We start from the raw sequence: 14,458 nt of genomic DNA on the forward strand, positions 1-14,458 counted from the left end.
ACCAATAAGTGTATTTTTAACTTATCTAAATTTTGTCCATGAGGACAAGTCACTCAGGTTTATAATATTTTAACTAAATATTATGCATTGGAAGTGTTTTGTCTTAACCATACCCTCTTGGGTATTTATTATATGCATTCAATTGAAAAGACATCAAAAAATATAAACGTAATTAGAAGGAGGTCATACCCAATTCTTTCAACTTACCATCCACTGTACTATGGTTAGATTTCCATAATTACATTGTGGCCATTACCATTTTCTTTTAGTCTATGATACCTTAAGGAGTCCATCTAGATCTTTCTTTATGCTCCTTCAACATATATACTATCTCCATTGTCCACAAAGTTCTTGTATGATTGAAATCACTTCCTTCCCTAAAATCCCAATTCAAATAAGTGGTCTTTAATATCATATTTCTTTAAACAACTTGCACCTTTTCCTAATTCTGTTGGCATTATGATGTATGTGTTGTAATTGATGGAAACCCACTTGTAGCAGAACAACTCACTTGTATATGGTAACTAGATGAATCTACAGAAGAGATATCAGATGTGACAGAATGCATGACAGTAGTGTTTACAAATGTGATGAAATGCAGGGCAACTTCAACGAATCAGTTCAGAAGGCAACTCACTCAGATGAAAGATCATAGTATAGCAAGTAAACAACAAAGAATTACAAATTAGTCTTCACAGAATGAAGAAAGAGAGGTATACGCAGGTTCACTATCGACCAAGCTGTGTATACATGTAGGTTCACTCTATACAAGTCGCATATACGTACACATGCACTTTCACAGAAGGAAAAGCGTGTATACCTTGGAAAACTAAATTTTTGGTCCGAAGTATTTGGTCCATGGTATTTTGATCCATGGTATTGGTCTAAGGTATCTAGTCTGAGGTATTGACCCTAGGTATTTGGTCCAAGGTATTGGTCCTAAGTGGTTTTGGTCCATGGTATTGAGAAAGGCCTAAAATTATAAAAGGACGAGAAGATCATTAGGCCAAGGTGTGCAAGTATCGAATATATAACGAAGTGTGAAATCTAGTATGCAGGTTATTGGGTTATGGTGCATTGGTGGATCCAAACCAAGGATGAACCTGAGCTGATGATGAGAGATTAGATCTAATGATGGATTGGGAACTTAAGGCGTAAAATGAACTATCATTATGTGTTTTTTCTCATGTATATTCTAGATCTAAATACTGACGCATATATTATTCTGTAAATGATATGATTTGGGTATAACTAAAGTCTGGAATAGCTGCAGAACTCTGAATTTATATTTGCAGATGTATATGCTGGTTGGCTTTGAGCAAAGTGCGTGTACACGTAGGTTTGACACATGGAAGTAGCGTATACCTTATAAAATATATTTCAGTTGTTTCTCTTTATTGTTGCAAAGTTATGGGTTCTGGTTATTGTATTTTGGTGACAATATTCTCAATGATCAGATTGATGGGTGGTCTAAGTGAATGATTGATTCAGCTATGGTTGGTTCAAAAGGTGATTGGTTGATAAAGATATATTTGATGATTGAATGATTTTGTTGATGGATCCAGTCTGAAAATTTATGAAACATGGTCCCTAGAAGAAAAGAAAAGGTCGTAGCCTTCTGTAGGTTGGCACCTACGTACTAAGCAATCACATCGGCTAGTACAAGAGCTAGGGGGTTGTATCTCCCTTCCAGTAGAAGCTGGAGAATGAGAGAAGGTTGTAGCCTTCTGCAGGTAGAAGCCTACGTACTGGTATAAGACTGCACCAATACAAAAATTGTAAACAAAATTTTCTTATTATTGAAAGAAGACAGAGACGACAACAGCAAGTGGTTTTCACCCACATTGGGTTTCCACCTTATATCTTGGTGTTCATGTGTGTTTCTTATGTGTGATGCTTTATTCTACTTTTACTGCACTGTCTAATGAATTCCTGATATAAAATTCAATACATGATAATTTGGGTAAATCAATAGATCTCTGCATATACACTGGTTTCATTAAGTACAATTACATATACATGCTAGTTCACTGAGCTGAAATAGCATATACAAATCAGTTTTGAAAATTAAATTATTGATATGATAATACTGATTCACCCCCCCTCTCAGTATTATTTCCAACAATTGGTATCAGAGCAGGTCCTTCAAAAGAAGCTTGATTGCTTGAAGGAAGATCCATCATCATGAGTAATTAAGAAAGCGGGGGATCCATCAGACTGTCAATCTTTGATGGGAGAAACTTTGTTTATTGGAAGGTAAGAACCACAACCTATCTTCAATCTCTTGGAACAGATGTCTGGGAAATCGTGGAAGGAGGATATACATTTCCATCAACAATTCCTACAGATACGACAGGTAAAAATCAATATGAAACCAATGCCAAGACTGTCAATACATTATTGAGAAGTCTGTCACAATCAGAGTTTGTCAAAGTTATGCAGCTCAAATCAGCCAAAGAAATATGGGACAAAATAGTTTTAAGCTATGAAGGAGACTCTCAGGTAAAACATGCTAAACTGCAAACTCTCAGAATTCAATATGAAACTCTCAAGATGCACAATGATGAAAGTATAGCTAGTTACTTCTTACGTATATATGAGGTTGTTAATTGCATGAAGAATCTCGGTGAAGAGATAAAGGAAGTTACCTTAGTTGAAAAAGTTTTAAGATCCTTATCTGCTAAATTTGAATTGAAAGTATCTGCCATAGAAGAAAAGTAGGATCTACAGACTATTACTATCACACAGCTTCACAGAATCTTAATTGCCTTTGAGATGAGAAAAGGAGGTCCATCAGATATGAGAGAAGCTGCATTTAAAGCTTCAGCAAAAGGAAAAGAAGAACTCAATGAATCAATACATATTTTAGAAGAAGAAGAGGAAGTAAACTTTGTCAAGAAGCTTCAACGGGGTTCCTGAAGATTCAGAGGTAAACTACCTTTCAAATGTTTTGCCTATCGTAGAGTCGGTCATTATGCTCCCAAATGCCCTCATAAAGATAAATATGATAAAGGGAAGGAATCTTCAAAATGGAATAGAAAACAAAGTGTAAGTAAAAAGAGCTACTATACTCATGAAGATAGCGATGGTTTATCAAATAGTGATGAAGATAAAAATAGTAATGATTATAGACTTCTGATGGCTTATGAAGAAGATGATTTTTTGGATGCTTTAGATGAATATGATCTTTATGAAGAAATCTCTAAACTCAAAATTTGTTTAGAAGAAACGGATATGATTATAGATACCTTGACATACCAACTTGCTGAAAGAGAAAAACACAATGAAAAACTAGAATGTGAAATTGTGGGTCTAAGAAAGGGTCTTGAGAAAACAAAAGCTCTCAATCTTAGATTTTCTAAAGGATCAGAAACCTTAAATGAAATTATCAAAGTGCAACGTTCTCCTATGATAAAGACAGGTCTTGGATATACTAAAGAAGCATCTCAAACGCAGAGGCCGTCAACCTCCACTAAAAGCTATCTTGATGCAGCAAAGAGCAATGAACAATTTGACAATCGTCAGCAAAGGCATAAAGCAGATCACCAGGTAAATCAGATTCAATTTTCTTCAAGGATGAACAGAAACCACAATCAACCTCAGGTAAATCGTACTCAATTTGCTTCAAAGATAAATATCAATAGAAACTACAATCACCAGGTCAGTAGATTTGATAATCGCAGGAACTTCTTTAATGGTCAATGTTTCTCATGTCATAATTTTGGACACAAAGCTGCTCAATGTGTTGCTTACAAAACCATCATGACTAGAGAAGCATGAAATCAAAGGAATGTGACAGGGATCAAGAAAATTTCCTATAATAGATTTTCTCTTCTTGAAAAGGAAATAGAATGCTCAATCTATAACAACTTTGGCCATGAATAATCTGAATGTAGGAGTAAATTTCGGAAAATATCTCAAAAGGAGCAAACTCCATTAAATCCCAAAATATGGAGAAAGAAAGAACCGCAAACAGAAAGATGTGGTATAGCCTTGTATGCAGAAGGACAAGAAAACCAGTGGTACATCGATAGTGGATGCTCAAAACACATGGCAGGTGAAAAAGAAAAACTACACTCATATAATGCCTTAGAAAAGGAAAAGAGTGTCTCATTTGGAAATGACACTCCTACTATCATAAAAGGTAAAGGCTCTGTTTTCTTGAAAGAAAAAGTTAAAGCTGAGAATTTTATGTATGTTGATGGCTTAAAGCATAACTTGTTGAGAGTGAGTCAAATGTGTGATCAAGGAAATGAAGTAGTGTTTCAATCAAATGGATGTGTTGTTCGTGAGCTTGATATAGGAGAAATCGTGATCAAAGGTACAAGAACTCCAAACAACCTATACACACTCAAGGGAGGACAACAACAGTTCTATCTAAGCAAAAATGATGAAAACTGGCTATGGCACAGAAGATTGGGACATCTAAGCTTTTCCCAAGTAAGAAAAGCATGCAGATTCCAGGCTATTCGTGATCTTCCAGATATCAACATTCCTAAAAATACTACATGCAAATCATGTCAATTTGGTAAGAAAACCAGATCTCACTTCATCGAAAAGGAAGGGTCAGCTAGTAAGCCTCTTGAACTTGTTCATATTGATTTATGTGGACCATCAAGGAAAAAGTCACCTCGTGGAGAAGAATACTTTATATTGTTCATTGATGATTTTTCCAGAATGTGTTGGATAGGTATTCTAAAGCATAAAGATGAAGCATTTGAAAAGTTCAAAGCCTTCAAATATTTGGTTGAAAATGAATCAGATCGCAAAATCAAATGCCTTAGATCTAATAAGGAGGGGAATTTACCTCAGATGAATTCTTTGACTTTTGTGAACAACATGGAATAAAAAGGTAGTTCTCCACCGCAAGGACTCCTTAGAAAAATGGAGTGGTAGAAAGGATGAGCATAACTGTTCAACAAATGGCTCGTGCTATGCTAGATGAATCTGGAACTCTTGCAACCTTCTGGGGTGAAGCTGCATTCGCCACCATCACTATTCTCAACCAAGCAAATTTTTGGGTAAACAACACTCAAACTCCACATGAAATTTGGTATGGTAAGACTCCTACTGTAAAATACTTCAAAATTTTTGGAAGAAAATGTTACATCAAAAGGACTGATGAAAAACTTGGTAAGTTTGAACCCAAAGTAGATGAAGGTATTCTTCTTGGCTACTCTTCCTAAAGTAAAGGATATAAATGTTATAATAAAAGACTTGTGAAAATTATTGAAAGTATTGATGTTGTGGTTGATGAAGCATGCAAAAATCCAAAACAGATAAAAACCAAAGATTATGAAAATGAAGAAGATGAGGATCATTTTCCCACATCAAACCACACTGATTCTGAAGAAGAAACCAATGAAGTAGCAGAAGAAGAGATAATGATAGAAGAAAAGACTCCGTCTAGGTATGTTCAGAAAAATCATCCAGAAACTCAAATTTTAGGGGAAAAAGGGGTAGGTGTGTAGACAAGAAGAACCATTGTCGAAGCCTCAAGCTATCTAGCATTACTATCTTCCACTGAACCTCAAAATGTAAATGAAGCATGCAAAGATGAATGTTGGGTCAAGGCCATGAATGAATAACTTGAGAAAATTGAAAAGAATAATACTTGGGAATTAGTTCCTAGACCTCATGATAAGAATATAATAGGAACTAAATGGATATTCAAAAACAAGTTGAACGAAAATGGAGAAGTCATTAGAAACAAGGCTAGACTTGTTTGTAAAGGATATGCTCAACAAGAAGGTATAGATTTTGAAGAAACTTTTGCACCTGTTGCTAGAATTGAAGCCATAAGAATGTTTCTTGCTCTTTCTAGTTTTCAGAAATTCAAAGTATACCAAATGGATGTAAAATCTACCTTTCTTAATGGAGACTTAGAAGAAGAAGTCTATATTGAACAAACAGAAGGATTCATTCTTGGAAATGATGCAAAACTTGTATGCAAACTCAAAAAAGCTCTCTATGGTCTAAAACATGCTCCAAGGTCATGGTATTACCATCTTGACAAATATCTCCACCAATAGGGTTTTTCAAAGGGGTCAGCAGATAACAATCTATATACAAAGATGGACACTAATAAATTGCTAATAATTGTTGTGTATGTTGATGATATCATTTTTGGTAGCAATGAAGAATCCATGAGTCATAATTTTGCTTCAGTAATGCAGCAAGAATTTGAAATGTCCTTGCTTGGTGAGCTTACCTATTTTCTCGGTCTACAAGTTCAACAAAATAAAGATGTATTTTTCTCTCACAAACCAAATATCTCAAACAGATCCTGAAAAAGTACGGCATGGAAGATTCTAAACCAGTATGTACCCCAATGGTAACAGGATGTAGTCTTAGCTCAAATGATGAATCAACAGAAGTACATCAACCAACTTATAGATTCATGATTGGGAGTCTACTTGATCTAATAGGTACCTGACCGGACACCATGCATGCAGTGGGAATAATTGGAAGATTCTAAACAAATCCAAAGGAATCACACCTTCAGGCAGTCAAAATTATTTTCAAATATCTTCAAGGAACACAGAACTTTGGTTTATGGTATCCTAGAGATACAGATCTTACACTTCATGCATATATAGATGCAGATTGGGCAGGAAGTGCTGATGAAAGAAAAAGCACTAGTGGTGGTGCATTCTATATGGGTTCCAGGTTAGTGTCTTGGTTCAGCAAGAAAAAAAGTTCAATTTCATTATCTACAGCTGAAGCATAATACGTGGCTGCTGCATCTTGTTGCACACAACTACTTTGGATGATGCAAACCTTGCAAGACATTCAGATAACATGTACTCCACCCATCTCCATTCTATGTGATAATACAAGTGCCATCAGTATTTCAAAGAATCCAGTCATGTTCTCCAAGACCAAGCACATACCCATCAAATATCATTTTCTACGTGAACAAGTGCTTGAACAAAAGGTCAAATTGGAATATGCTCCCTCCAAAGAATAGGTTGCTGATATATTCACTAAACCACTGCCCAAAGAGACATTTGAATATCTCAGGCAAAATATGGGAGTAGTTGCTGCATCATCCTGCTGTTAGAACCTATTTTCTTCAGAGAAAGGTGGTTATACGCGAGTTTCATAAAGTGTAGTCGCATACATACACGGGTTTCTTTCGGCACAGTCGCATATATGTTGGTTTAAAGAAAAGCAATGGGCCAGACTCAGAAAAAAGGGGTCTGCTATGGTTCTATCAATGATCTGCTTTGTCTGAGAATGGTTTCAATCTGTTGATAACATGTGGAAATATATTGGTCCTCATAAATTTGTTGATAGCTTGATGTATATCTAATTGATGATGATGCTTTGATATCTCTTACTGACATATGCAATGATCAGATCTGACAGTGAACAGGTTTAGGGGGAGAACATGGTTGATGATATTTTGGAACTAATGATGGACATATACAAGTTGATGGTCTGGATGTTGTTGACAGATGCTGCTGATGGTCTAGATCATATGATAGTTGTTGATGACTATCATGGCCTTGTTTAAGATATTTGGTCTCTGTTATGTATGTCATGTATATATTTTAATGTAACGGTCATGAAAAGACCTAATTTGTAACCCCACTATGCATGGGATGGATGATGTAATTTTCTTGTTTTTGACATGTATAAACAATTGATATATCCCACTTGGTTGGGTGGATGAGTCAAATTTGGTATATCCCCACTTGGTTGGGAGATGGATGTATGTATGGGTCATTGGTGATAAGAAGGTCATTTGTGATGTATGTATAGAGTCATGTTCTTCTTTTAGAACATATTTTTGCAGACTTTGTGTATGCTCAGGGGGAGCATGGATGCATATCAGAGAATTCAACATGCACTTAGGGGGAGCATGACCCTTTTCCCTTGATGTCAAAGGCGGAGAGTGACTTGGTGTGGTTGTTTCCATCAAGTCCAAAGGGGGAGATTGTTGGCATTATGATGTATGTGTTGTACTTGATGGCAACCCACTTGTAGTAGAACAACTCACTTGTATATGGTAACTAGATGAATCTACAGAAGAGATATCAGATGTGACAGAATGCATGACAATAGTGTTTACAGATGTGATGAAATGCAGGGCAGCTTCAAGGAATCAGTTCACAAGGCAACTCACTCAGATGAAAGATCACATTATAGCAGGTAAACAACAAATACTTACAGATTAGTCTTCACAGAATGAAGAAAGAGAGGTATACGCAGGTTCACCATTAAATAAGTTGTGTATACACGCAGGTTCACTGTATACAAGTTGCGTATACGTACACACGTACTTTCATAGAAGGAAAAGCGCGTATACCTTGGAAAACTAAATTTTTGGTCCAAAGTATTTGGTCCATGGTATTGGTCCAAGATATCTGGTCTGAGGTATTGACCCTAGGTATTTGGTCCAAGGTATTGGTCCTAAGTGGTTTTGGTCCATGGTATTGAGAAAGGCCTAAAATTATAAAAGGAGGAGAAGATCATTAGGCCAAGGTGTGCAAGTATCGAATATCTGATGAAGTGTGAGATCTAGTATGCAGGTTATTGGGTTATGGTGCATTGCTGGATCTAAACCAAGGATGAACCTTAGCTAATGATGAGAGATCAGATCTAATGATGGATCGGGAACTTAAGGCGTAAAATGAACTATCATTATGTGTTTTTGCTCATGTATATTCTAGATATGAATACTGATGCATATATTATTTTGTAAATGATATGATCTGGGTATAACTAAAGTCTGGAATAGCTACAGAACTCTGGATTTATATTTGTAGATGTATATGCTGGTTGGATTTGAGAAAAGCGTGTGTACACGTAGGTTTGACACATGGAAGTAGCGTATACCTTATAAAAATATATTTCAGTTGTTTCTCTTTACTATTGCAGAGTTTGGGTTCTGGTTACTGTATTCTAGTGATAGTATTCTGAATGATCAGATTGATGGGTGGTTTGAGTGAATGATTGATTCAGCTATGGTTGGTTCAAAAGGTGATTGGTTGATACAGATATATTTGATGATTGAATGATGTTGTTGATGGATCTAGTCTGAAAATTTATGAAACGTGGTCCCTGGAAGAAAAGAGAAGGTCGTAGCCTTCTGTAGGTTGGCGCCTACATACTAAGCAATCATATCAGCTAGTACAAGAGATAGGGGGTTGTAGCTCCCTTCCAGTAGAAGCTGGAGAATGAGAGAAGGTTGTAGCCTTCTACAGGTAGAAGCCTACGTACTGGTTTAAGACTGCACCAGTACAAAAATTGTAAACAAAATTTTCTTATTATTAAAAGAAGACAGAGACAATAGTAGCAGGTGGTTTCCACCCACATTGGGTTTCCACCTTATATCTTGGTGCTCATGTGTGTTGCTTATGTGTTATGCTTTATTCTGCTTTTACTGCACTGTCTAATGAATTCCTGATATAAAGTTCAATACATGATAATTTGGGTAAACCAAAAGATCTTTTCATATACGCTGGTTTCATTAAGTACAGTTGCATATACACGCTAGTTCACTGAGCTGAAGTAGCGTATACAAATCATTTTTGAAAATTAAATTATTGATATGATAATACTGATTCACCCCCCCAAGTATTATTTCCAACAAATTCATAGTTTTAGTCACACATAAATTGTTATTCAAATCAATTAAAATGTGTGGCCTAGAATTTTCTAATTCAACATCTAATTCATTTTAGTCACTCACTCATTTTTTTATATGCTTTAGACATCAAAAATAAATTAATTATACTCATGCTCAAGCTAATTTATCATATGGCCTAGCCAAGTCCCACAACTCCACCCTGGATTTTCTTTCTAAGTTTCATTAACATTCTGAGGATTATATATATTTTACATTTGTAATCTTTCATCCCTAATAAATTATTAGAGGTAAGAGAGCTAAGGCACATCCCCTTCTAATTCCTTTGTATACCTTGAAATTCACATCAAATTTTGCCCATTTCCTTGAGAAAATATTTTGAATTAGGCTTTCCATATCCTCATATATTTAGCCCATCATTCTACATAACAGAAGCCCTTCACAAGGAAAAATTAGTATCCAACATACTAGTCACGTGCAATCAAATTTAAACCTGTGTATAAAATCTAATCTAAGTTATGGTGTCAAAGTTATTTTCTATTATATTCATCATTTTGTAACCCTACTTCCTCCATCAAATTTTTCTTTTAGTCCATCCATATGTGACTACATCAACATGCAACTCCCTTTAGTTCCAAAATTCAATAACACCAAGGATGATTTCAGTTTCAAAAGTTAGTACCAATTCCATCATTTTAGCTACTTACCTATCCATTTCATGTGCATATTCACGGACATGCATTAACACTATGCATTAAAACAATGCCTCAATCATGCACAATATCATGCTTGTACCTACCTACACTTTTTTTCTCTTCATTTAGGTTCATATATTAAATGCACAAATAACCTCGATTATGAAATTTTATAGCCTTTCCAATGGCATGTATCATAAGCATAATATTCTTCACTCTTTCATGTGGTGGTGAATAGAGAGAAATCATTTATCGCAAGTAACAACAAATTATAACGTGACCATTAATGCCACTTAGAGCATAGAGAGAATCAAATATTGATTTAATTTCCATTCATGCATTAATATCATTGCTAATATTGAATTTTCATTAACTAAATTCTTATGTAATTGCTGCTAAATATTTGAGCATACCAAAACCATAGATGCTACATGATCAGTGGTATCTTTGGAGCGTGTTTTTATTCCTCTTTACTAAAATTTCAATAAACACTTTATTATCCATAGCCCTAACTCCATAATTTTATATGCAACATTCTCATTAGGTTCTCTAGCCATATGGTCAATATGTTTCCATTATGTGTTCATCATTAACTATGGCCACTATAGAAAACTACTTAGAGTCTTTATTCCTGCAATACGTATGGTCATTCATATTGTATGACTAAAACATGCTTATGTGAACCTACCACACCATTATCCTAATGTCTATATATGCATATGCATTTTTTGCTATTCATTCTCTTGCAATTGTATCATGCACAAGCTATTTATATAATAGCATATAACAACCCTTTTTTGGACTTTTCAACTCTTCATAATATAATTATCTCTAGAAACTATTCTACAATATAAAAGCCTTTTGAAAAATCAAGGGAAACATTCAAAAGAGAAAGATCTAAGTTGAGATATTTCCTCCATCATAATTATGTTGAAAAATGGCAATAAGAAATTCCAGCTTAATTTTCCCTTGAATTAAACTATGAATTAAAATCGAATTCTATTCTCATAGCAACTTGTAAATAGTTAATTAATTTTAATTAACTTAATTAGCTTAGGAATTTTGAGTTGGAAGTATTTTTTTAGTAATGTATATGTTCTCCCTAAATTTTAGGGGTCCAGGATGAGTTTATTTCAGTTGTAATTAGATAACTCAGTTTGATTGAGTTATAGTCAATTAAACTAGTTCTAACTGTTGGTGGAAATAGTAGAGGATTAGTAGCGAGTTGGGGCATTGGTGCATCCTCAGTGCTACTCCAGCTAACTGAAGATTCCCTCATGAGAAACTCGTGCATGCTAGTTTAGAGAAAGAACCAGTTGAGAATAGAGTGTAGGGACAATGTACTATCAGTTGTAGAATGAACCGATTTGTACAGATCATGCATGCAATCAATGAGGACCTAGATTTGGATTGCACAGTGATGGAAGAAGGAATTAAAAATTAAACATGGGTTATTCCTCTCAGGAATTGTGCAAGTAAATAGGGGCTCAGCAAGTAGAAAAAATTAGCTAAGTGTTGGTCAGTGCGGGCTTGTGAGGCAGAGAGTTGGTCATACTTAAGCAGAAATTGTTCTTGTGGGAACAAGCTTTGCATGATCACTCAAATTTTTTATTAATGCATTAGATGGTCAGGTTTCTAAGCAGGGACTCTCCCTAGAGAAACAATTGTTTTATGTGTCTTTGATTATCTTGCTCTTGTCGATTATTGTTTTCATCGATCATTGGTTTCCACTGTTTAAAGAGTAGAATAGATTCTTGTCTTGTGTTTTAGTACATTACATGAGTTGTGAATCTACAGGAAAATGGCATCGGGGCTGAAGGCATTGTACCAGAGGAGATTTCAAAGTTTTGATTTTTTGGTTACATGTAAAATTTTAATTTGCAATACATACTTCCGGATCGGAACGGTTTGAGGCTTGAGTATGCTTTGGAAGGTAGCTTCAATTATATAGCCTGTAAAGATAGGATGGAGGTTATGCTGGAGGATAACGCCCTCAAGGAATTCATTGATCAAGACAATCCTAATCCAACAACATTAGATGCATAGAATGTGACTGAATTGAAGAAGTTTGTGGAAAAGGCAAATCGAATAAACCTTGAGGGAGTTTGAGACCACATTGTCTCGAGTTTCCATGTGAAGGAAACTATGTATGCTATGTGGAAATCATTGATGGACCTATTCCATAACAGCAAGGACCATATGAAGTTTGCATTGAAAGATAAACTTTGAAAAATAAATATGGAGAAAGGTGAGACCATTCCAAAATACTTGACCAAGTTCACTCACTGTCATGATGAGCTTGGAATTGTTGTAATAACCATTGTCGAGGATGATATGGTGAGCCTAGCTCTCCTAGGCCTTCCTGAGAGTTGGAATAACTATCAGGACTCTATCAATGGGAGGGAGAAGCTCCTAGATTGAGAATGACTGTGGTCGGATTTGATGTAGGAGGAGATCAGAAGGGACACCAAGGATGGTTCCTCATCAAAGACTGATGATGAGGAAAATTGTGACTTAGCGAGTAAGGCAAGGAAAGGGAAAGGAAAGGCATCCCATTCCAAATATGATTCTTACCATGGAGGTAAGAAGAAATACCTATCAGAATTTAAGTGATTTCATTGTCACGAGCTGGGCCATTTTTCTACAAATTGTCCACTCAAGAAGTCCAAGAAGAAGTCCTGAGGAGGAGTGACGAGTGAGGATTTGGCCTCTCAATTTGAATTGGACTTTACTCTCATTTCATGCGTGGTGTCATCAATGATGGGTAGTGTATGGTACCTTGACAGTGGAGCTTCATTCCACATGACTGGTGACAAGGAGTTGTTAAGTGACCTAAAGGAGAAGGATTTCCAAATGCATATCGAGATGGGTGACGACGAGAGGTATAGTACTACTGAATTGGGCATGATTAATTTTTAGAGGGAGAAGGGTGCTCCTCTCACCTTGAGAGATGTTATGTATGTGCCTGGGTTGAAGAAGAACTTAGTATCAATCGCCATGCTTGAGGATAGAGGTTATGATGTGATTTTCTCGAAAGAAAAGGTGTTGCTTTGACACATAGCCATGGGTCAAGTAAAGCAAATAGGGATTCGAGTTAAGAATATCTATAAGCTAGAGGTAGAGGATTGTGTTTCTTTCAGCATGAAAGGAGAGAAGATGGAGAGCCAAGATGTTGGTGAGTTGTGGCATAGACAATTGGGTCACTTGCATCATGGGGCTTTGAAAATCATGTAACAGATCTCTACTGGTCTTCCCAAAGGTACGCTAGAGCAAGTTGATACATGCAAGGGGTGTACTTTGGGAAAGTACACCAAGGCTTCCTTTCACGACAGAGATAGTCGAGTAGAGGTAATTCTAGAGCGAGTCCATTTAGATGTGTGTTGATAATTCTTGATAGCATCTACAACCAAACACAGGTATTATGTTATATCTTTTGACGACTTTTCTCATAAATGCTATACATTTTTCATGTAGAAGAAGGATCAAACTTTCAGAAAGTTTTGTGAATCTAAAGCATTAGTCGAGAAAGAGTCTGGCAAGAATGTTAAAGCTCTAAGGAGTGATAACGATGGTGAGTATGTCTCAAATCACATGAGAGAAATTACCGAAGAATTGTAGGGGTAGCACGGGTGACGTTGCATGATCAAGGCCTACCATTACACTTGTGGGTTGAGGCATGTAACATAGCAGTTTATTTGTAGAATCGTAGCCTGCATTGGATTCTTGGGATGAAGACACGAGAGGAGGTTTATTCCAGTAAGAGACCAGATGTTGGTTACTTCAGGATTTTTGGGTCATCAATATATTTCTATGTGATCAAAGATGCGCAAAAAACGCTTGAGCTGACAACAGAGTTGGGCATATTTTTGGGGTACACTAATACAACTCACAACTATCAGGTGTACTTTCAAACCAATAGGATGATAGTGGTTCCTATGGATGTCAGATTTGATGAGGAGAAGGCCATGTGATTTTCCCTTGAGAGGCATATTGAGTTACATGTAATTGAGGAGATTTTAGCTCCTAAGGTTGAGGAACCTCATATTGATGTGGAGCAACCACATGTAGAGGATCCGGGAGTGGAGACATCCACTCAGGTAGAGTCTTCCAGAGATGGGAGAAAGCGCACCAGAGAGGCTGATAGGTTATTGCATGATGCACGGGAGAA

The sequence above is a fragment of the Pinus tabuliformis genome, chromosome 9 (genome assembly GCF_031772625.1).
Source record: "Pinus tabuliformis cultivar Carrire ecotype Pingquan chromosome 9, CPIR1, whole genome shotgun sequence".
Lineage (NCBI taxonomy): Eukaryota > Viridiplantae > Streptophyta > Pinopsida > Pinales > Pinaceae > Pinus > Pinus tabuliformis.